This window comes from Castor canadensis, chromosome 15, assembly GCF_047511655.1.
Source record: "Castor canadensis chromosome 15, mCasCan1.hap1v2, whole genome shotgun sequence".
Taxonomy (NCBI): Eukaryota; Metazoa; Chordata; class Mammalia; order Rodentia; family Castoridae; genus Castor; species Castor canadensis.
Window position 1 is genome coordinate 9,053,409 of NC_133400.1, and position 23,231 is coordinate 9,076,639.

The 23,231-nt window shown below is 42.3% G+C and overlaps 1 protein-coding gene across 18 annotated transcripts in view; it reads right to left on the reverse strand.

The window, feature by feature from the left end:
* Wwox (WW domain containing oxidoreductase) overlaps window positions 1-23,231 on the reverse strand; it is a 927,061-nt gene that overhangs the window by 583,548 nt on the left and 320,282 nt on the right. Inside the window, exon 11 of one of the 18 annotated variants that reach the window (XR_012441880.1) lies at window positions 14,024-22,205. The exons of 16 other annotated variants lie outside the window; for them this stretch is intronic. The gene's annotated coding sequence lies outside the window, so the exon portion shown is untranslated. Of the gene's footprint in view, window positions 1-14,023; window positions 22,307-23,231 lie in introns of those variants that run through there. One more of the 18 variants, XR_012441879.1, reaches the window with a different exon arrangement.

Below are 23,231 nucleotides of genomic sequence, written 5' to 3' on the forward strand. Positions count from 1 at the left end.
TACAATGTTATATAATAATATACACATTTTATTATGTATACACATACACACACACACATATATGTAATGACACAGTAGCCTGGGACACAAGTCCCACTGAAATGTCACCAGGAATGCTCTCCGCCCAGATTTGCTCTGCGCAAAGTAGGGGCTCCATTTCTTTTTGCTAAAGAAGTGAATGAGCGTGCTCCACTGAATGTTGCTCTTCTAAGTTCCACTTTCCATCATGCATTGATTTGTAAGTAACTATAATTAATTGCCAAATAATTTCAATTACAAAATGGGCCTTTTGAAACACATTTAGCTTTACTGAACAACACATTTTTAGAATTAGAAACACACTTAAAACTCGGTATTATTTTTGCCTCTAACCTCCTCCAAGTTAAATTCTGGAAACAAATATACTTTAAAAATTGTATTATCATCATAGTACATTTGGACATGAACAATACATAAGGCTTTTATTATATGATACATAAATGCAAGCTTACAGGAACTGTCAGTCTATACTATTTATACTGGGATTGTTTTATTTTTTTAATCCACTTATATGGCCTTTTCATTCTCTGCCTATATGATGTTCTGAAGAAACACTGTAAGCCATATTCTTGGTGACGCTATCTTGACTGTCATTATGTCTGTGCTAAATTAGATGCAAGTAACATTTCTAAGTTTAGACTCTTGGACAGAACACCCTGTGTTTGAAGCCATTGTTCCTAAAACTCTATTTCAAATGGCCAGCAAGTTTTCTACTACTTCTTTTCATATGTGAAGCAGGTCATGAGATCCTGTCTTCCACATTCAGTGGAGAAGAATGTGTAAAGAGAAGTAGCTGTGTGTTTTAGCACTAAACAGATAATCTGTCATAAACAGCTTGTTGTGTTTAATATTCAGATCAAGATGTCTCTGTCTCATCCTAGCAGACCCTTCTGACAAAAGCCATCCCACGTCTGCCAGGAGTATCGAGTCCAGCTGAGGACAAATTTCAAGATGAACCTGAAATCAATTTGCCATCAAATTTTCATGCCTCTCCCAGACTATCTGTGGCATTTTAATTACAAGCACCCTGGGTGGGGTGTACTACAGATATTGACACTTAGTTCCTACAATAAACTTTATTGGCAACCTCTGTCTGAAAGGAGTACTCAACTAGAATAACAAGAAATATGTGAGAATCTGTAAGTAGGGACGTACCGTAATCACTCCAAACTCACTTTGTTCAAAGGACCTGGGTATTTCTTAGGCGAGGAATGAGCACTGGAGACAGAACACCTGTCTCTCAGAAGTACAAATGACCTCTGTCAGAGGCCTGCCCAAGCCTAGGGTCCTTTCCCACCAGAGAGAACAGCGACATCTTGCTCCTTTTCGATTTTTGGTTGCATATTTGTGGGATGCATTATTTCAGAGCTCTCAAAAGGATTCAAAACCTTCTTCAAAGGACAGGGTCTCTAGAAAAGAGGGCATCACCGTAAACTTTGCTAAAAGGCTTTATTTAAGGGGACAGAGATGGTCACTAATGTACCTGGAAACAACATGGGGGTAGAGGTAAATAGCTGCCTCTGTGTTAAGGACAGCTGACCTCTGCTTTCTCCTGATTTCTGCACAGGCTGCTGGAAGGGCTATAAATATTAAGAGAAAGGGGAGGACCTGCAATTTTCTAGCCATAAAGGATATTTCGTCTCTGCAAAGTAACACCCTGGGACTACAGACATGCAGTTATAAGGAGACACACAGAACAGTCCATTATTCTGGGTGGGTCTCTATGGACACGCTGTACAGCACACAGTATCCAGCTTCACTCAATGGTACCATCAGACAGAAACAAAGCCTATAGCCAATGTCCGCCATCTTGGTGGATGGGCAGCTGTGTACCAGCCACTGAAGCAGACACATTACACATGTCACAAATCCTCAAATCACTCCACAATAGTCACTAACTGAAGTGAATGCACTATTTGGGTAGATGTTAACAACTGGCTCTCCAAAAATGAAAGCAGGTGCATAACTACACATGTACTTCTTGTGCATTTTACTGATGAAAAGGAGGGGTACCATACCATTTACAAATAAAAATATTCAATATTCTTTCTTATAAATGCTGCACACCCAATTGATGCTCAGTGGATGCTTTCATTGATTTGTGCAAAACTTTTCTATACAAAGCTGAGTATGACTGCAGCTAGTGAACAGGTGCAACCCCAACGAGGTGTCGCTTGATGTTCTAAGTTAATCTGCAATCCAAATATATACTCACTCCTTTAAAGGCATAAGCACCTTCTTTGCCAAATTGAATAATTCATGTTTTAATTTAATTCTTATACTGTTTGGGCTGTAATAGGTATAAGCTTGTTGCTCTTCCATTTATTTAATCTGCACTATTAACACAATCACTTTCTAAGTCAAGATAAGATAAACAAAACAACAAATCAAGCCTTGATAGTTTTTGCCTATTCCCATGGTGTAAATATCCGTGTCATGGCTACTTGCAAGATGGCAAGGTGATGTCTCTAAAAGCAGGGTCTGGAGCATTAAGTAGTTGTACACCTTTCCAAGGTAAGTTCTACTGTAGGACACAGTAGATCTATGTAGGCTCCACGGCATAGGTAATAAGCAAATGTGGTAAAACAGCCAGGAAGCATTGAGCTTTGGGTGTTAGCCAAGTAACTTTGTTACTGCCCAGTCCTAGATCCCTGCGCACTAGACACAGTGCAAGCTGTGCTCAGACCTGCAGGCGAGCACATCGAGGTATACACACACAAACACACACCCATTTCCAGGACATCTTGCTGGCAAAATCCCTTTGTTATTTTTCCAAGAGAGGGAGATACTTTTGAACACAGTCAGCCAATCTATGTTACAGATGTAACAGCAGAAGATAGTTAAATATCTGTGTTCCTGAAAAGAGATGGTAGGCTTGACAGAGACAAAAGGAATGGCATTTGCCCCTTCTGACTGAGGGCTGTTTAGACCACCATGCATCTGCAGATAGCTGCTGTGGTGTGGAGTTCTGACCTGCTTCCTGCCTCCTTTGCAGACCATCAGCTTTTCTTCTGCCCCTTTGAGATACAATGCATGGTCAAACTTTCCATTTCTTATAAGGAAGGAGAGACATTATTGCACTCTGAATCATTTGCAGTCATTTCTAGGGCAAAAACTAGGTTGAGAAATAAAACCTAGAATTAGAGTTGGGTATGGATTCTAGGAAATAAAAAGATGACTTGATGTCAAGGCCAGGTTGGCTAGCCTTATTTTGCAGAGCAATTAGTTGTGTCCTGCAGTAGGGGACTGGTTCTTTTTTTTTAGTCTAAACAGGTGATCTGGAGGTTCTTCCACGCCTCATTAATGGAGGAGGATGCTGACGGAAACACAGTGAGACTTTCCTTCCCCACCATTCACAATTCAAACAAGTCCCAAAGAGTTAAGTGCGTGAACCATGAGGCATGATAGTGATTTGGCTAGAGACAGGACCACGACATTTCTCCAAGGATGCTAGGCACCAGAGTTTTCCGTGTGTGACACTGATGTTTTGTGTCTGTTTCCTCACGGATAAGATGTTTAATCTGACATGCTGAGGGCTTCTCTGCATGTATTTTCAAAACACAAAAACACAGACAGCTTTCTATGGACTGTCTGCACTAGAAGTATTCCAAAGTGTTCCCTGGAAATGCCGGAGCTGTAACTATATGTGAGGTATAAACTAGAATATCCCAATCACTTGTCAGTAACATGCTTCATTTGTTTTCTTTGTTTCCTTTTTACTTTTATCCCTGAGGGTCAGTTGCTTAAAATAAACATCAATGTTTCCTGGGCACAATTTATATTCTGAATAAGAAATCTAATCTATAGGGCTTGGCCAGAAAAAAAATTATATTCATATATTACTGTTAATCTTGTCTTTAAAAAATCATCAACATACATAGAGAAATCACTCCAGTTCTCTAACCTGGAAATTGTCTTTGATTTGACTGACCACATTTGCTCTGGGTAAGTCATAGTCAATCAACACGGAACCTCTAACAAGAGTCCACACTCTAAAGCTTTGCCCCCTAGCAGGTGTGTCATCACTGGAACCAGGCCCAAGGCAGGTGTGGAAAAGGGACACACCAGCATGTCGATGGGTGGATGTATTTTGGGAGAATATTAGTATACCTGTGGGTTGGAAAGAATCAAGACCGAGAGTGCCCACTCTCTTTCATTTTTCCTTCTTTTCTCAGGTTAAAATGACATGTTCTATGCACACAAGCACTGTTCTTCATTTTATAGAATGGCCAAGTCACTGACCAGAGTCATTTCTGAGGCAAAAAGCAATACAAAAAGTTGACACATGCCAAGAACACACTTGGGCGAGGGACCAAGAGAACATGGTCTGTCTGTCCATGGGGGGGCGGGGGGGTCAAATTATGTTTGGAGCAATGCCTCCAATTTTTGACGCAGCCTTTTCACATCCACAAAAGCCACAGCTCCCATACTTGAAGCCTCTTGTTCCCTCCTCTCTAGGCAGCCCCTGCTGGCTGAGCTGATACCTCCTGGCACAGACCAACCCGATGCTCAAACAGGAGACCCTGAGGTACAAGGGGTCTAGAAGGGGCAGACCAAGGATGGCCATGCCTTCCTGCTGGATTGCCTCTCTTCTCAGGCACTCAGCCAAGGAAATGTGCTTTGCAGAGCCAACTCCTACTTCTCTCCAAATCACATTGCTCACGATTAAGGAGAGAAAGGCTGAATCTCCCTCCTTGGCCCTGGAGTCCTCTCCACCCACTCTCTCTACAAACTCAGTTCATCTGGGTGATTTTTAAAGTGCAGTGCGTGGGCCAGCTGGAATTAGTGGCCTCTTCCTGGCCAAACGCTTGGGATTGTTTCCAGCGTTGAGCCTGCGAGTCGAACACAAGGGTGTTACTAAACCACCCTTCCCAGCAACTTCCCTGGGTTGGAACAAGTCAGAAGCCTTAGTTTATGGTGAGGTTGCTTGGCCCCAAGAAGCAAGTCACTGAGCTCTGTCACCCATTGAGTCTCTGGGTCTGTGTGTCCAGCAGGGTACTTGACCGCCCTGGTCAAATCTGTTTCCTAGTCCTTAAAAAATGAAGATCATTTCCAAGGGAAACAGATTAGCTCTATTTGTTCTCATCTCTTCCAACTCTGGCATGATTTAAGTGCCGCTGGGAGAGCCTGGTGGACCCTGCCTTCCTTCTAGAAACTAGGCTAGTTAGATAATGCATTGTCCAGTCAGAAGCGGCCTCCAGCCCTTGGCAAGTGTGTTAACTCAGTATGAAATAACATAAACAGAAGGGAAGAATATTCTCTGTTTTCTCACTGCAGGTATGGTAGAAGCAAATAATTGGACATCATTTGTGGTGGGCTGTAGCTTTAAAAAATAACTCCTGTGTATTTAAAAGATCTTTAGATTTGAAGTTCTGAGGAGTCGGGGGATGGCTGGTATGAATGAATGGTCCAAACCTATTGTGCTTGGTGCGGGCGGGGGGGGGGGGCACAGAAAAATTCAAGAGAAGGAGGAGAAGGGATTGTATTAAATGCACCATTTATCTCTCTTTGGGGCACAAAAGCATGTACAAAAAAATACACAGTTATACATTCTTCTTCTGGGAGGTCCTTCAACATTTCAGTCATTATTCATATTAATTAATGTATGTTTGGTTTCTAAATGGCTCGGCTTAAAAACTCAAGTTGAGATGTATTAGAAAGTAAATAAGCCAGCCTTGCCTGCCACGGGAGGGTGGGGGGTGGGGGGGTGGGGGGGTGGGGGGGTGGGGGGAGCCCGATCGTGAGCATGGAGGCCCGGGATCGGGCCCACAGATGGGGACGTTTCACATGCCCAGGGCAAGACTCCAAGCCCCATGACAAGCCTCCCTTGTGCTGTTTGGAAGCTGGCTTTCATTCCTCCATCCTCCTAGATTCACAGAGATGGGTTCAGGATAAACTGGGTCATATTTCATAAACTCTGGGTGCACAAGGGAAAAAAAAAAAAGATAGTATTACTAAAACACGATCACCACCATTCCCACTTCTGAGACGAGCTGCTCCTCTGAGTGTTCTTAAACAACAAAGCAAGCGATGCCATTTCCAGACCATATGAGCCCGGGAAGGAATCCATCAGACAAAACTGAGAAATACTAGAAAATTGATATAAAGATCCTTAAGAATCTGCGATGGTCAAACCTCTTCCAAAACATCAACCTTGCTAATAAATATTGGTTCATAAAATAATTCAATCTACATAGGGGATCTTAGCGAGAACATTTCCTCACAGGATTCTAAAAAGCAGTCTTCCTCAGTTCCCTTTTTCAACTTTTCTTTTCCTTCTGGGATAACTGACTTTCTAGACTTGCCAAAGAGCTGCTTCCTAAAACTTCCTAGGTAATATGTTTTTCATTTTCCCATGGATGTATTTCTATACACCTGGTATTTCGGTTATTTATTAACCATGCCTAGTTTTGTGGTTTCTAGCTTTATATCTTTAAAGTCATTAAAACTTAATAGGGGAATTAATCATGAAAGAAATCTATCAAACACAGTTGCCAAACACTTTTTTCCCTCCTGACTGACATCTTTAAAATGTATTTGAAGGTTATTTATTTCATCACACCCAGGGAATAAAGAAAAAAAAAAAAACTTGCAGCTTCCAAGTTCAGAGAAAGCATAAAAATATGATTTACTATTTATTATACAGTGAGGCACACACATATTATATATTGCATGTTAATCTTCAACTGGCTAAGTTTAGCAAACTTGACGACACTACTGTTTTCTAGTTAGGAAAAAGAATCAACATCTGTTCTCTTCCAGATAGGATTCCTTCCTGGAAGAAATCAGAACGACTACTAGGCCTTCTGTTTTCTGGGTAAACTGATAGGATGCAGGCTGTTTAAATGGATGGTCGAACCACAATGCCCCCTGGTGGTCAAATAGATGCACAAACATATGTAAGTGTTTTTGCACCTTGGGCTTATTTTAGGGAAGAAAGCTAATTTTAACAGTGTTGACATTTTCTTTCAGTTTTAAAAATGCAAATAGAAATAGTATGGCACATTGATGGTGTTATCATATGGAAAATAAAGAGGTGAACTGCCATTAGTGAAATGAACAGTGCATTTATTTTATCAAAATCACCTTGATCAGCCAGGAGTAGTGGCTCACATCTGTAATGCCAGCTACTGAGGAGGCAGACATCAGGAGGATAAAGGTTAGAGGTCATGCCAGGCAAAAAGTTAGTGAGACCCTATTCTCGACCAATAAGATGGACATGATGGTTTACCCCATTCATACCAGATATGCAAATTTTCACAAGTAAGAAGATCATAATCCAGACCACTCTATACAAAAATTTAAGACCCTATCTTAAAAATGACCAGAGAAAAATGCACTGGAGGGATAGCTAAAGTGGTAGAGCACCTCCCTAGCAAGCCAGAGGCCCTTAGTTCAAACCCCAGAATGGCCAAGAAAATAAATCACCATGATCAAATTTTAATTTTTACAACAGGAGTTACATTTGAATTCCACACTGAAGCTTTAATGTACAGGGAAAAATTAGAATTGCCTCACATATATATTTTTTAAACTAAATTTACAAAAGTGAAATAGTGGGCAGATACTGCCAGGGGGCCCAAGGATCTGTGAGCTAATTTTCAGTTCAGTTAAGATGGAATGAGGGCAGATTGGAGGTTTCACCAGGGGACTAAGGGACTCTACCTTCCCATCACGCTCTCAGTGCTCACCTCCGATAAGCAGCTTAAAGGGAACTTCCTCAGGTCAGGCATAAATAGAGTCTCAGGTCCCCTTAATCCAGACACACATCGCTTGCAAGTTAGACCTCATAAATCTCAAAACAGTCAGCAACACATGAAAGGCAATGTTGTCAGAAGGCTCCAACATATTAAATGGTCACGTCTAAAACATGAGCTCATTAATCATACAAACAATACCGATGTCTTGTAGCACTCAAAAGAAGCAGCACCTTTCTTTCTCAGAAAGCATCATACTTTACCTCTGGCTATCTCTGGGAGCAGAGAGGAAAAGGAAATACCACTGCATTCCTTCTTCATCTACAGAGAAACTGAGCCATTAACAGTTCAAGGTCATATGGCAATGACAGAGTGAAAAATGTCACCTACATACCCTGGTCCCTTGTTCCAGAGCTGTCTGCTTTGCCAGAAATGATTTATTTCTGATGCAAAACATTTTAAGACATTTACCCAACATGGCCAAGACATGCTATAAAAAGATATTAGAATGAAAACAGAAGTTGACACTAAAACTTGTACATGGTTGTTCACAGCAGCATTATTCATAACAGCCAAAAAAGCAGGCACAATCCAAGTGTTCATGAACCAATGAACAGACGAAAATGTGGGATGTATTCCTACAACCAAATATTATTTTGTGATAGAAAGAAGAATGTACTGATGCAGACTATAACAGGGATGGCCTTTGAAAACATAAGCAACCAGGGACATATTGTATAATTTCACGTATATGCCATGTCCAGAATAGGCAAATCTATGGAGACAGAGGTCCAGTGGGAAGGGCAGTTGGGGTGCTGGCTTAGGGATGGACACAGGGTATATTTTTGGGCTGATGTAAATGTTCTAAAGTGATTGTGATGAAGGAAGCACAACCCTGTGAACATACTGCAAGCCAGTGAATTGCATACTTTAAGTGGATGGATGGTATGGTAGCTGCATTGCACATCAATAAAGCTGCTAAAGAGAAAAAAGGATAGAGGAGGGATGAGGGCACATGGACCCTGGAAAGTTTCAGTAGCCGTAAAATGTCCCTGATTGAGGGACGACCAAAGCTGGAAGAAGAGGGCTATTCCAGAGAAGCCAACTCAAACCATGATTCAAGAGGAACCCAATCTTACTTCTGCAAAGGGGCTCTGACCCAGCTCTGCACCTCCAGGAACCTTCCACATAAACTTTCTAAGGAATTTTTTTCTCCCCCAGATCTGGGATCTGATGACTAGCAGTTTAGAATGGAAGGGAGGTGGCCCTTCCCACCTCCCTACCCCAGTCTGCCACCCCAGAGATCCAGATGTAGTTAGCCTGGAGTACACTACTCTGCAAGAAGTCCCCAGGTGACTCTGAGGTCCAGCTGAAACTGAGGACCCCTGTTTGGAAGGGAGCCAGAAAAGCAGGCAGAGCACAATCTAAGGGAAAGCTGGGTGACAGAGCAGGCATTCTGTTTTGCAGGAAGTCTCTACTTTGCATTCCTTTACGTTCCTGCACACACACATCTAAGCCTCTGTGATATCCACAGGCCACTGCAGCAGGCAGGAGGTGCCATCTAGAGCTCTCCATCTGATGACTTCCACAAACAATGCCAAAATGTTTACACAATCAGAAATGTCAGGACCAGCTTGTCTGCCTTTTTACAACATGTATGCACTTCTCCAACAATTGCTTCATTATTTAAAAAAAAAAAAGTGTGTGTGTGTGTGTTGCAGATAGGCATTTACATTGAGTTCAGAATTTTTCTTAAGCATTAATTGAGAGTTTTAATCACAGCCATTCAGCTGACCCTGGGTCCCACTCTGCATTCTTCACTCTGGAAAGCCTGAGGATCAAGCCTCCCCTAGCCCTACCCAACCAAGGCAAAGCTTCATTTCCTGGCTGGCTTTTGATCCAAGATAAACATCAGCTAACCCAAGTGTGGTACCTACACCGCTTTGCTGCTCAGAGAAAAAGACACTCTGGATTTGGATTTTTCCTTTTGGAACTTCTCTGAGCCCCCAAATATTGACTCCCCAGAGGCTGGGCACAGGCACTGTTGTACATGCTCTCTGGGTCTGTACTGATCAATGACAATTTTGGAAAACATTGCCTGAATAATTCATCATAGGAAAAAGCTTATGTTTAAAATGATATTACTAGGGCTTCCAGCACAAACATACATGTGCTCCCAAAAAGCCCATCCAGCTGGAAGACTATCTGGAACAATCAAGATGACACCCAGGCTGAGCCCCTGGTTTTGTAAACTGCAATGAGTCACCTACCCACTCCCAGTCACAGGACAAGGCTGACAAAAATCCCAGCCAGATGTTCCATCAGCATGTGCCTGGCACACCTTGCCATGGTTTGCACCATGCAGTAAAATGCTACTGTGGCCCATTAATCTGGCAGCGTGTAGTGTAAAAAAAAATAGATGAAAGAAGAAAAGAAGGAAGGAAGGGGGAGGGCGGGAAGGGAGGGAAGGAAGGAAGGAAGGAAGGACGGGAAGAAGAAAGACTACGTTTTGTATAAAGTAAAATTGAAAGGCAGGGATAAAATTTCAATTTAATATTGGCAACCAGGATGGAGGCTCAACAACCAGAAAAATGCCAAGCCATCCATATCTTCTGTGTTGTCTTAGAGTCCTGCCATTCCCCAACACACACAGCAACGAGTACTGCATTGGCTGTAAGCACCAGCATACCGGGGCTGCCAAAATTCTACATCAAGAAAGCTACACATAGTTCAGTGTGCTTATAACCACTCTTGCCTGCTTTTCTGTTTTATAGTCATGTTTTGTTTAATTTTCCCATTACACAGGGAAAAAAATTTAGACCAACTTCCTCTGCAATCCCCTATTACCTCTTTCTTAAAAGACTCAAAGCAGTGCAGCCTCTAAATGGTAAGGAACATTTGGTACTACTAAATCCTAGTTAGGCCAAACCAGCAATGTCTATATATAGCACATAAAGATGAATGTAAGGAAGGAACATGAAATTCAAGTTCTCAGCATACAGAGGCAAGGGGAACTACATTGCCATGACCTTGTTTTTTCAGACTCATTCCATGATGTATTACTTTACAGGGGCTGATGTCAAGTCCTATGCTGTCTACTGGAGTGGTGGATTAAAAACTAAGACATGAGCTTGACTCCGGAGGAGCCTAAGCCCATGAGCTAAGATGTCATGTCCACGGGCATTACCATGTGGTATGAGTAGGGCTCTAACAGGGGCTGGCAAAGGAACCTAGAGACACATGGAGCCATAACCTAGCATCATAGACCCAATAAGGCAGAGGATGAGCCAACTGCATTGCTGTCAGTACCTAAGTCCCCATGAGCCCCTCTTGACCATTTAGAAAGGTTATTTAAGGTCACAGTTCAGAGGTGGAAAAGGAGCCAAAAGAAAAATAAAAGATTACAAAGGGGCTGGTAGACGGCCACAGGCTCTTCCATGGGCCAGCCCCACCCAGCAAGACTGCAAGGCATGTGTGCTGCCCTTCGACCAGAAGCAAAGCCAGATGGAAACAGCAGCTTGTGCCCTACTGCCCAAGCAAAGCCGCCTTGCTAGACACCTGCAACAGTTAAGAAACAAACACTGTCACCATTTTTCATACAGAAAGAGAAGGGCCCAAGTGGCTTTTATACTTAGGAAAATTCAGTTTTAATCAAACTCGGTTAATTATTGACTCAACAAGGATGAAACTAGAATAAAATCATTTCTGCCTTAAGCCAAACTATTAAGAAGCCTCATATAGTTAATAGACTAAAAGTCCCCAGAATTATTCCTTTAGCCTTCATAATGTTCAATCTTAACACAATCATTTCTGTACTTATTTCTCAATGCCAAGGAAGGAGAGACAAATGAGGAAGTTGCATTATATTTAAGCAAAAAAGAAGAGGGACTCACCATAGCCCAATCTTACCACTCTCACTGAATTGATAAAGAATTATAATATCTCTTTGGAATTTTTTTTTAATCAGGAGGAGCTAATTTTTATAAGACATCAATTTCCCTTTAAGGCAAGGGTGTGCATACCTTTCTCTGTCTCTATATCATCCACCCCCCACCAGCATCACTGCATCTCCTGCTTCTCAATGAGAAGGGTTTTGTGTGTCCCCACTCCTTTGAGCAGGAGAGGAGTTGAGTTTGGACTAAGGCTCCTCCTAAAACCTTGATTCTCAGGAGGCACAGACATGGCCCCCCAACCCACATGATCTCTATTAGCACTAGGGTGAGCCCATCAATTAGTGTGGAATACACAAAGCAGAAAGAATGACCCACAAACATGTAATAGGAAGTCTAACAAAGTCCTTTTTTTGTTTTACCTTCAAGGTGAACCCTTGATGCTCTCCTTAAAAATATCAAATTATCATAAATATGTGAGGTTATTTTTGTAAGTCCTGGTATCTTCAGTGTATAATTAGTCTGCTTTCCATTTAATTTATTTATTTATTTATTTATTTATTTATACTTATTTATTTTTGAGATACAGCAGCACAGTGTCTCATTGTGAAAAAAACAGCTAAGGGTGACAGTTCCAGGCCCAGCAGCCACGGTCTCTGTAACGTGGTACTGGGAGTCCATACTGTGGGACTGTCAACCATGAAGATTCAGTCAAAAGTGCTATGTTGGAAGAGGCCACGAATAGCCAAGGCAATACTCAGTAAAAACAACAACTCCGGAGGTATCACGATACCCAACTTCAAACTAATTTACAAAGCAGTAACAATAAAAACAGCATGGTACTGGCACAAAAACAGACATGAAGACCAGTGGAACAGAACAGAAGACCCAGATATGAAGCCACACAACTATAACCAACTTGTCTTTGACAAAGGCACTAAAAATATACGATGGAGAAATAGCAGCCTCTTCAACAAAAACTGCTGGGAAAACTGGTTAGCAGTCTGCAAAAAACTGAAACTAGATCCAGGTATATCACCCTATACCAAGATTAACTCAAAATGGATCAAGGATCTTAATATCAGACCACAAACTCTAAAGTTGATACAGGAAAGAGTATGAAATACTCTGGAATTGGTAGGTATAGGCAAGAACTTTCTCAATGGAACCCCAGCAGCACAGCAACTAAAAGATAGCAAAGATAAATGGGACTTCATAAAACTACAAAGCTTCTGCTCAACAGAAGAAATGGTCTCTAAACTGAAGAGAACACCCACAGAGTGGGAGAAAATATTTGCCAGCTACACATCAGACAAAGGACTGATAACCAGAATATATAGGGAACTTAAAAAACTAAATTCTCCCAAAACTAATGAACCAATAAAGAAATGGGCAAGTGAACTAAACAGAACTTTCTCAAAAGAAGAAATTCAAATGGCCAAAAAACACATGAAAAAATGCTCACCATCTCTAGCAATAAAGGAAATGCAAATTAAAACCACACTAAGATTCCACCTCACCCCTGTTAGAATAGCCATCATTAGCAATACCACGAACAACAGGTGTTGGCGAGGATGCAGGGAAAAAGGAACCCTCTTACACTGTTGGTGGGAATGTAGACTAGTACAACCACTCTGGAAAAAAATTTGGAGGCTACTTAAAAAGCTAAACATTGATCTACCATTTGATCCAGCAATACCACTCTTGGGGATATACCCAAAAGACTGTGACACAGGTTACTCCAGAGGCACCTGCACACCCATGTTTATTGCGGCACTATTCACAATAGCCAAGTTATGGAAGCAGCCAAGATGCTCCACTACTGATGAATGAATCAAGAAAATGTGGTATCTATACACAATGGAATTTTATGCAGCCATGAAGAAGAATGAAATGTTATCATTAGCTGGTAAATGGATGGAATTAGAGAACATCATTCTGAGTGAGGTTAGCCTGGCCCAAAAGACCAAAAATCATATGTTCTCCCTCATATGTGGACATTAGATCAAGGGCAAATACAACAAGGGGATTGGACTTTGATCACATGATAAAGCGAGAACACACAAGGGAGGTATGAGGATAGGTAAGACACCCAAAAAACTAGATAGCATTTGTTGCCCTCAATGCAGAGAAACTAAAGCAGATACCTTAAAAGCAACTGAGGCCAATAGGAAAAGGAGACCAGGAACTAGAGAAAAGGTTAGATCAAAAAGAATTAACCTAGGAGGTAACACACACGCACAGGAAATTAATGTGAGTCAACTCCCTGCATAGCTATCCTTATCTCAACCAGCAAAAACCCTTGTTCCTTCCTATTATTGCTTATACTCTCTCTTCAACAAAATTAGAGATAAGGGCAAAATAGTTTCTGCCTGGAAGCAAGGGGGTAGGGGGGAGAGGAAGGGGGTGGGGGGGGTTAAGGGAGGAGGCAAGGAGAAGGGGGGAGAAATGACCTAAACATTGTATGCACATATGAATAAAATAAAATTTTTTAAAATGCTGTGTTCAGAGACAACATAAAAATGCTGTTTCTGTTCAGAGACCATTGTCATAATGACATTTCACATTTCCATAAGTATGTCACTGGGACACTCTGCAAACAAACTCATGGCTTAAAATAATGGGAGCATAGAGCTTCTGAATACCACCCAGACCTCTTTGCCTTTGTCCCATGCTTTTCCTGGTGACCTGCCACGGTGGTAAGGTGTCACTGGAGGAAGGGTTGGGTCTAGTTAGGCTTGATGTAGAGGTAAATTAACATCTCTGTTTGGAAGGCACACCCTTCCTGTGTTTACAAGACTCTGGTTGTCCATTTAAGACTTTCTTTTCTTATAGAATCCTTAATAATCAAGTTTATGGATTTTGATTCTTTACAAACACAAAAATTTGAAATGATTAAAGTAGCCTATGACTATTGGATAGGTAGTTCCAAAGTAAAACCTGACTGTTTTTTTATGACTTCCTATCCAAGTCCACTCCCTCAGGGTAAAACCCAATCAATAGTCTGGTCCACATCTTTCTAGATCTTTTCCTTTAAGCACACAGATGTATGTGGAATAAAGATTTTTAATTTAAAAAATACAAATCAATGATGCATCTTCACTTTGCAGTCCATCATGTCCAAGGGGTCTGACCTCCTGGGTCCAGCCACGGAATAAGACACCTCTATTTATCTGATGGCGAGGAACTGGGTTACAACAAAGTACCTAAGGAGGAAATAACAAGCCTCTCTAAGGACGGGCCTAAAGCCCTCAGAATGGGCTGTCACTGTGCAACGGACATCAGCTTCTTACTCAATTGACAGGCCTTCCTCCAGCTATAGGATCTTGACTGTAATTACAGGAAAGGACAAACCGTAAAGATGGGGGGGAGGAGCTAATTGACCAAAAGCTCAATGTGCTGACTCAAGGACTGATGGCCAAGCCCTACATTTCTTTTCCTCAAAATCTCCATTAAGGCAGGACCCTGCAAACCCAAGAGATGGGGAATTGCCAATCACAGGACAGGTGCGAGGCTCGTGGAGAAGACTCCTGGACTCAGCAACCAAAGGTCTTTGGAGTGATGGCTGATAAAAAAGTATCCAAGAGGCACAAAAGTTTTTGTTTTTCATTTATTATCTTTTGTATGCATATTGCATTGTGTTTACATCATGCTTTTATTTACTGACCTATATGCAATGGCAAAGGAAAGAACGCTTTGAAATTTAAACCTTCCCTCTGCTTGTGATTCTATTATAAAAGCCTAGAGTCCTTGCTCTAAGAAGTGCCACTATTAATAAGTACTCAGACAAAGAGAACATTAGGTGACCACATGTCATGCAGGGGGTCAGAACATATACTCTGAAGGGTCTGACAACCATTCAGTCTGGCGGAGTGGTTCAAGTGGCAGAGTGCTGGTCTAGCACGTGTTCAAACCACAGTAACACCAAAAAAAAAAAAAAAAAAGACCATTCCATCATCGTGCTCTTGGCCTGGTTATCTATGCAACTTCCTTGTGTCTCACGTTGCTCATCTCTGAAGTAGGGATAGGACTATTGTGAAAGGTACTTTATGTAAAGCATCTGGAAAAAAATGCTATGTGCTATACCTTTATATACTTACAGGAGCCTGGTAAATGCTATATAAGTACTATATTTATTATAGTGGATTTTGTTCTTATATCATTAATCAGAACTTAGACAAACGATGATTTTGCTCAAACACCTCAAAGATATTTTACAAATAACACAAGTGGCACTGTTGGGACCTAGACACAGCAACTGCTCTTATGTGGTCTACACATAAACAGAAGCACTAATTACCCACACAGTGGACCAGGCTCAAGAGGACAGGTGTGTTCCTAAAACTACACATGCAGAAATCAAAGAACAACTCAACTAGGAAGGTTGCTACTGAAATGGATCTTGTCATGAAATGTTTCTTTCCAGCAAGCTTCTGAACCAGAGAAATGCTAGCTGCCCATTATAATATATAAATTCTTCACATAGATGCCTTCTCATGCAGTTCTGGCTTATGGTGGAAGTGCTTTAGATCTGGGTAGATATCAGAAATAGAAAACACATATTATTCCATTATATAACTAACTGGCTTGAAGTTTTTCCAGGCTTCTCCCAGGAGGAAGGCTAAGCTCCAACAGACTACTGGGAATAAAATTCACAAAGTATGGCACTATTCAGGGGACTGATTTGTCTTCTACAGAAAGAACCAGGCTGCTTTTGTCAAAATGTCACGTTGCCAGGATGGTAAATAAAGACTAGCTCCCATACTGACTGTAGCCAGTTAGTAAGGACTACTTGGAACAGCATGCTGAATGTAAGACTGACCATGGAGATGTCTGTCATGGTAAAGAACAGGAAATGTGGATGTCTGCATGCTGGGTACTCACTGTTCCTATACTCATGGCTTTCATGAGGTACAAGGTCTCTGACAAGTCCCTGGTTGTCAACAGACAACTGATGATAGAAAAAACACATTATGATATGATGTTGCATATTCTCTTAGAACCAACGACTTCCTAAATTATTACTTTGTAAGTTGCTGCAAATTATTCATGGTATATGAGCATCACAATAAAAGTTCTCTATGCCAGTCTATAATGAAAAAACAAATCCAGTCTCTTTTGGAAGTAAAGGGAAGGAGATTTGGTAAATACCCCAAAGTATCAGGCCCTGGGGACCAAGGTCAAAGACTGTCAGCTGCTTGCTGCCATGGTTCTAGATGTAAAAGAGTGGGAACACTGTCATTATATATAATCAATCCAATATGGATCAGGTGTTGAACATGCTAGAATCCAGAACATTTATGAGGTGAATTTTGAGGACGGTGATGCTAGAAGTTGTAGGAGCAGGGTTTAATTGCTACAGAGTTACTTAATTGTTCCCAGCAGTGGATCATGTCTGTCACAGGTCAACTTGCCCACTGGTTAGTGAATAGAAAACAACTGCTCAATTTAAAAACACACACACTCTCTCTCACTCTCTCACTCTCTCTCTCTCTCTCTCTCTCTCTCTCTCCCTCTCTCTCTCTCTCTCTCCCTCTCTCTCTCTCTCTCTCTCTCTCTTCAGGAGGCATGGTTCCCTCATGATTGAGTGCCTCATCCAAGCTCTACCAGCTTACCCCTTATACCTTTGAGCCCTAACACCTATAAGTTGTATGCAGATTGTCAACTTATGGAAATTCCTGCTTCCCTATGTAGGAATACAGGGCCACTTACTGTTCACATGTTCTGAGTGTGTGTTTAATGTGATGTGAAAGCAACCAGCCAGGAAACTTCAAGGGAGAATGCCAAGTTTCAGAAACCTAGAGAAGAGCACCAAAGAACACCTACCCTTACTCCCTTTGTATACTGAGAGCATTAAATATCACCAACCACCCTAAACCATTTCCCTTCCAGGAAAAGATCCAGACGGAGATGCTGAGCAGAAGCAGGTAACTGAGGGAGGAGTGGAACAGGGAGGAGCTGCAATGGGAGAAGGGTGGCAGGGTCTGCAGAGGCATTTGTGATTGTCCCCATTCCCCAAATGACTATCGTTCAAAACAGCTTTATATGCTCAAATGTTCTCCCAGGGTGCCTAATCCAGCTCTCCTCTGCCACATTGCAAATACAGAAACACCAGGTATGAGTCAGCAATTCCCAATGCAATCAACTCGACTGGATCTTATAATCACACCCCCCACACACAATGCATCCTGCCATACTTCACGGGAAACAAGACAATGAGCACCATTAGGTCTTAATGCACATCAGCACAGGAGGTGAGAATTAAATCCACTAACTATTCACTGAGCACCTTTACGCGAGGATTGGAAATGAGCACACGAAAGGGTGTGTCATCCAATGGGGAGGATGGCTGTGTCACTGGGCAGCTATGTTACAGACGTATGCACAGCATCAGGGCAGAATGAGCGGAGGAAGGAATTAACTGTCTATGTGAAGTCTGGGAGGGTTTCATGGAAGTTACTATGCCTAGGGCTGAATTTTGAAGGATGGACATCAGTTTGCCAATAGGCAAGTGAGCACAAGCAGGAGGAGCCTTGGGGAGAGGTCACAGCTGGCACAGGTGACTCAGCCTGCTGAACTCAGTTCAGTCTTGTTGAAGCATAAAGTTGGCCAAGAGAGAGAAGGGGAGGCAAAGAAGGCTGAAGTGGTCAGCCAAGGCCAGTGCAGGGGCTTCTGAGCCAACAGAGGGGCCCATAATGACACTTTCATATGGGCTTATGGCTAGGTTTTTTTTTGTGAGCTCCTGCTAATGAGTCTTCCTTTGCAGTAGGACACATGGTGACAGAAGAGGTTCTGAACCATTTGGTAGGCTGAGTGCTGATGGCAGAGCTTAGAGAAGGGAAGCCTGAGGCCACCTGGAAAGGGACACCCGTATTGAAGAGTCACCACATAGAAAAGAGTCTGCTTAGTTTGCTGCTGGTTAGAGAACTCAGGGCACAAGGTCTGGAGATCCAAGTGGGGGCTTTGCAATTTAAAGAAGGGTGACCAAACAATTAAGAGGGTCACTTGTTTCATTTGGCTTCTGCACCTTGTCACAGTGCCCTGTCTTCTTACTCCTCTGTCCCTCTACAAGCCACAAGTCTGAAATTAGGCCAGTGTTGAAAACAACCGAGTCCAGGACCTCCTTGGGAAGTGTGTGACTGAATTATAGGAAGTACAGCAAGAAGCACAGAGAATTCCATGATGAAATTCTTTCCCAAACAAGCCCAAAGCAATGACTAAAAAGCAATGTAACCACATAAATACATGTATGTGTACATTAATATCAAGCCAGGTCATGTGAAGAGACTGATTCTACCTGACAGTTAGTGAAATGCTGTGTTATTCAAATGGCACTCAACATTGAATACTTTGATGATCATTGGGAATATTTTTTTTAATCACCTGGCTGTTGACCTTGTGGCTCCGTCATAAGAAGGAAAACTCAACCAAAAAATTAAAACCAATCCATTCCCCAACAAAAAAACAACCCCCCTATTTGAACAAATCGTTTAGTGTAAAAATAAACAGAACTAGAAATTGTCTCTAATAAACTAATATTAGTCTCCCCAGAGGGTTAATTATGTCGCTCCGTTTTTTAAGAAGAATGTAAATTGCTAGTTTCAACAGATGTTCTTTTAAAAGAATTGGTTATCTGGGAAATGATGGGTCTTTGTTAGAGCTTACCCCAGTGGAATATAAACATTAAAATCATCTGACTATCTGTCAGCCCCTCTTCTCCCAACTGTTACCCACACCAAAGATCCACCCTTTGGTTATTAGCAGCTTCTGTGACAAGTGTTCCAGCTCTAACTGTGCTCCCAGATTTCCGAGAACACTTTGGAAGGATTGCTGAACCTCACCTTGGACCATCCAAATGACACAGAATAGTTTCTTCCCATCATTCCAATCCTAAACTCCAGCAACTCAGCCATGGTCATTCCCATCCCATTTTACCCTGGAGAGGGAGACTATGATATCACAAAGAACAGTCAGAACTTTCTGGAAATATAAGTCTTGTCTAAATTCAATTTAAATGCTCAAACATGTAAAACATGTTACACACACACACACACACACACACACACACACACACACCCTATGAACCCACCTCAGGGAAGAATTAAAATTTAAGTCTCATCGGAGTAGTGCATAGAAGCAGAGAGAGAAAGACAGAGATCATGAACGTCCCTATCATTTTCTCTCAAGTGGCATTTTGTAGAAACTGAAATGTATGTTAGCAGGTTCCACTTGGATATTTGGCCAAGAAAAGAGAGAAAAAAATCCTTCATGTGTCAGTTCATTACTCCAAGCAGGACGAACTCAGCTGACCGGGGGTATGGCGGGAACATATGTTCCTGTGTTGCAGCAGGCAGTGGGTGTCTGGCTGCCAACCTCACTTGACCTAACTCTTCATTATCATCCTGGTTAGACTCACTTTGCAGATAGGGAAACTGAGGCTGAGGGAGATTAATGACTCCCACAGAAAACATAACAGAATCTGCTTCAACTATTGATCTACTAGTAACAAGCATAAAATCTCATCTCAGCCAGAGAGGTAAGCAGATAACTATTGATCTCCTGAACCATTTTTGAAGGGGCCTGTTCACTACAGAATTTAGACACTCTGGAGAGACTGGGCAGGAGGGGACAAGACAGCCTAGTGCCATCATCTAAGGATAGGTCCTAAGTGGCCTTAAGACCAAAGAAAAGTGGTCTTAAGACATGGCTTACCTGAGGCCAACTCCGCAAGCAAATTGACAAAGGTGCTTCATGCTCACTTAAATAATAATAACACCCCTCTACTCTACCATGGAGCCACTATCACGCTCATGCGATAGGGATGGAAACTAAGACTCACAGCCAAAATCAACTGCCCAGGGTCATGTAGATCCTAAGTGGCCCACAGGAACATCCTAGGTCTGCCTGCAGACCCTGCCTCTCCACTACATCCCATATCTCAGATGACATCTGATGGGCACAGAATCCCAGCTTCCCCCTCCACAGCAGCTCCAAAGGCCCTGAGGGCCCAGGTGCCAGGTGAGGCCAGCAAGGGATCAGTGTGATCAGGTGTCCTGATGCAGAGCCAGCTGGGAAGTCAGAAGCCTTGTGTTCTCAGGGGAAAAACTCAGGAAAAACATAGTCTTTGTCCTCCTGGGACTGAAAAAAGGGACCCAAAAGTTTAAACACGATACCACTCCAGGACAAGCCCTTTATTTGGACTGGAGTATGAACTGTGCCACTGAGAACTGAGCTATACCAAACCTCAGAGCGAACTTTGACCACCCCACAAGCAATCCTGAGATTCACCTTGAGACTCACTGCTGAGACCATGGCAACTTCAAGGGTACTCAGATGAAGAGCTTCCTCCCAACAAAGGCCTGATCCTTTCATCCCCAGCCAAACAGAGCAGGAAACATTAACATCCCTTAAAGGCACACTCCACTCCCCAGTCCCTTGTGAAACCCACTTGCTCCACAGCTCAGAAAACAGCCTTGATCACAGCAAGCAACGCCTAAAAGAGAAAAGGCCCCATCTCTACCCACTCTAGCCATCCCATTTTGGATGATCTTTGGAACTCTTTAGGACCTTGGGGATATGGGACAGTGGTCCTACGGACAGAAACACTGCCTTTCTCCCTCAGGTCCAGACCCCTCAGCAGAAGTTGATTTGGTGACATAGGTTGTCTTAGTTCCAATTCTAGTGTGGGAGGAATAGAGGAAGGGCTCAGTACAATGAGGCAATGGCTATTGCTCTTTTCCTGCATGATGGAAGTAGTAAGCTGTGGCTACAGAGCACTGGTTCACAACCAAGGGCAATTTTGCCCTCCAGAGGGCATTTGACAGTCCCTGAAGAAATTTTTTATTATCTCTATTGCACCCATTATGTTGCCACTGGTATATCAGGTACAGGACAAGGGGTGCCGCTAAACACCTTACCATGCACATAACAGACACCCATCACTCTGAGTGCCATGGGGCAGTGCCAAGGTCAAGCAGCTGGACCTCGGGGAGTATCTGCAGTTAAGTCCTGAATGGAAATGGGTGAGACATGCCTTCAAGTCTTTCAAACTCCTGTGTGTAATTGTTCTGATGTTCGAACACCAGGCAGAGTCAGAACGTTAATCAGTGACTCCCTTTGAATGTGTGGGCCGGTCTTTAATAGATCTCATTAGTTTGTATTAGTAGATGGGATGCAGTGTGGGGGAAATAATTCCCAGAGGCTCAGCTCTGCTGATGCACCTGCTTTTTCAAGGAGAAAAAAAAAATCACCAAGCCTTTCCTTTAGTCACTCAGGAAAACCTAGCACCTGTCTATATCAACATGTTCGAGATGAGAAAAGAAAAACTGAAAAACAGAGATAAATTATTTATTCAGCATAAATATTAAAGAAAATTGCAAAACATAGTCTGGCGTCACCCTGTTGTTGTCACAGAATCATCTCACTATAGCTTCTGGCAAAATACTGTTGTCCTTAATATCAGTACAACAGAATCGTCTGGGATATACCAACCTGGGTACATGTGTCTGCTTGCTGTCGAGGACACTTAGCTGCATGCCGCCTGGCTCATCACACCCCCTCGGAAAACTGTGCAGGGACTCTGTTAGGAGTAGATCACAAACTTCATCCAAACTCAAGATGCAATGTAAACACCTGGAGGTGTGCTGCAGTCAGGCTTGAATGGCTCAAGAGGGTCGACAGCTAAATTTTCAAAGATTTTATGAGCTGGTTGTCAGGCACACTCATTATTAAATATTAAGTTATGCAAACCTACAGTTAAATATGCTATAGGAAAGACAAAGGTAAGCAACACCCAAAACTCAGTACTTGCGGGTAAATTTAGTATGTATAACTATTATCTATGCTCTCAGTTACCTGCGTCCATTCTATCTGTATAGAGGAAATACCACACACCTCTTGGTGCCCAACCTCAAAGTTTTTCCAACTCTACAATCAGTGACCTTGTGTTAGCAGTTTGAAATCAGCTAGAGCATGAATATTTACACCACTGTAATCAACACACACATCCCTAATGTAAACATTTACAAGCACACTCCCACATCCTGCCATCAGGTATCTGGTAACAGCATTCACAAACGGATCTTTCTTTTAAACAAAACATCTATTATTCAAAGTTTAGCCAACTCTTTTCAGAAGCTACATGGACTCCTAGGTAACTAAGAAATTTACTAAATCTGTGCAATACTAATTAAACATTGCAAATAATTTATCTGCTGAAGCTTCCTGGCTGGCTCTTTATGCTTCATAGAAAGTGATCCATGCTAACATTTGGGATATGGTTAGCAAAGCAGTGAATGGAGGGTGGTGGTGGGAAGTAGGTTTGGTCTCTCATTAATGCATGAGGCCCCATGCTGGGGACAGGGACCCTTGGAAAATTGGTTGGACCACATCTGACTTTCATCTGAGCAGGCATCCGGACAGAGGTGCAGTCCTGAATCTGGAGCACAAATGCGCTCTTGTGAGCAGATGTCCTGCACACGGCAGACAATGCTCTGGCAACACAGAGCTGAACACATGCTCCCTGTGAGACAGACTCCCCTCACCATGACTAAAAGAACACAGTATATATTAATTTAGGAGGTTGTTGAATACTGTTTGAAAAGAG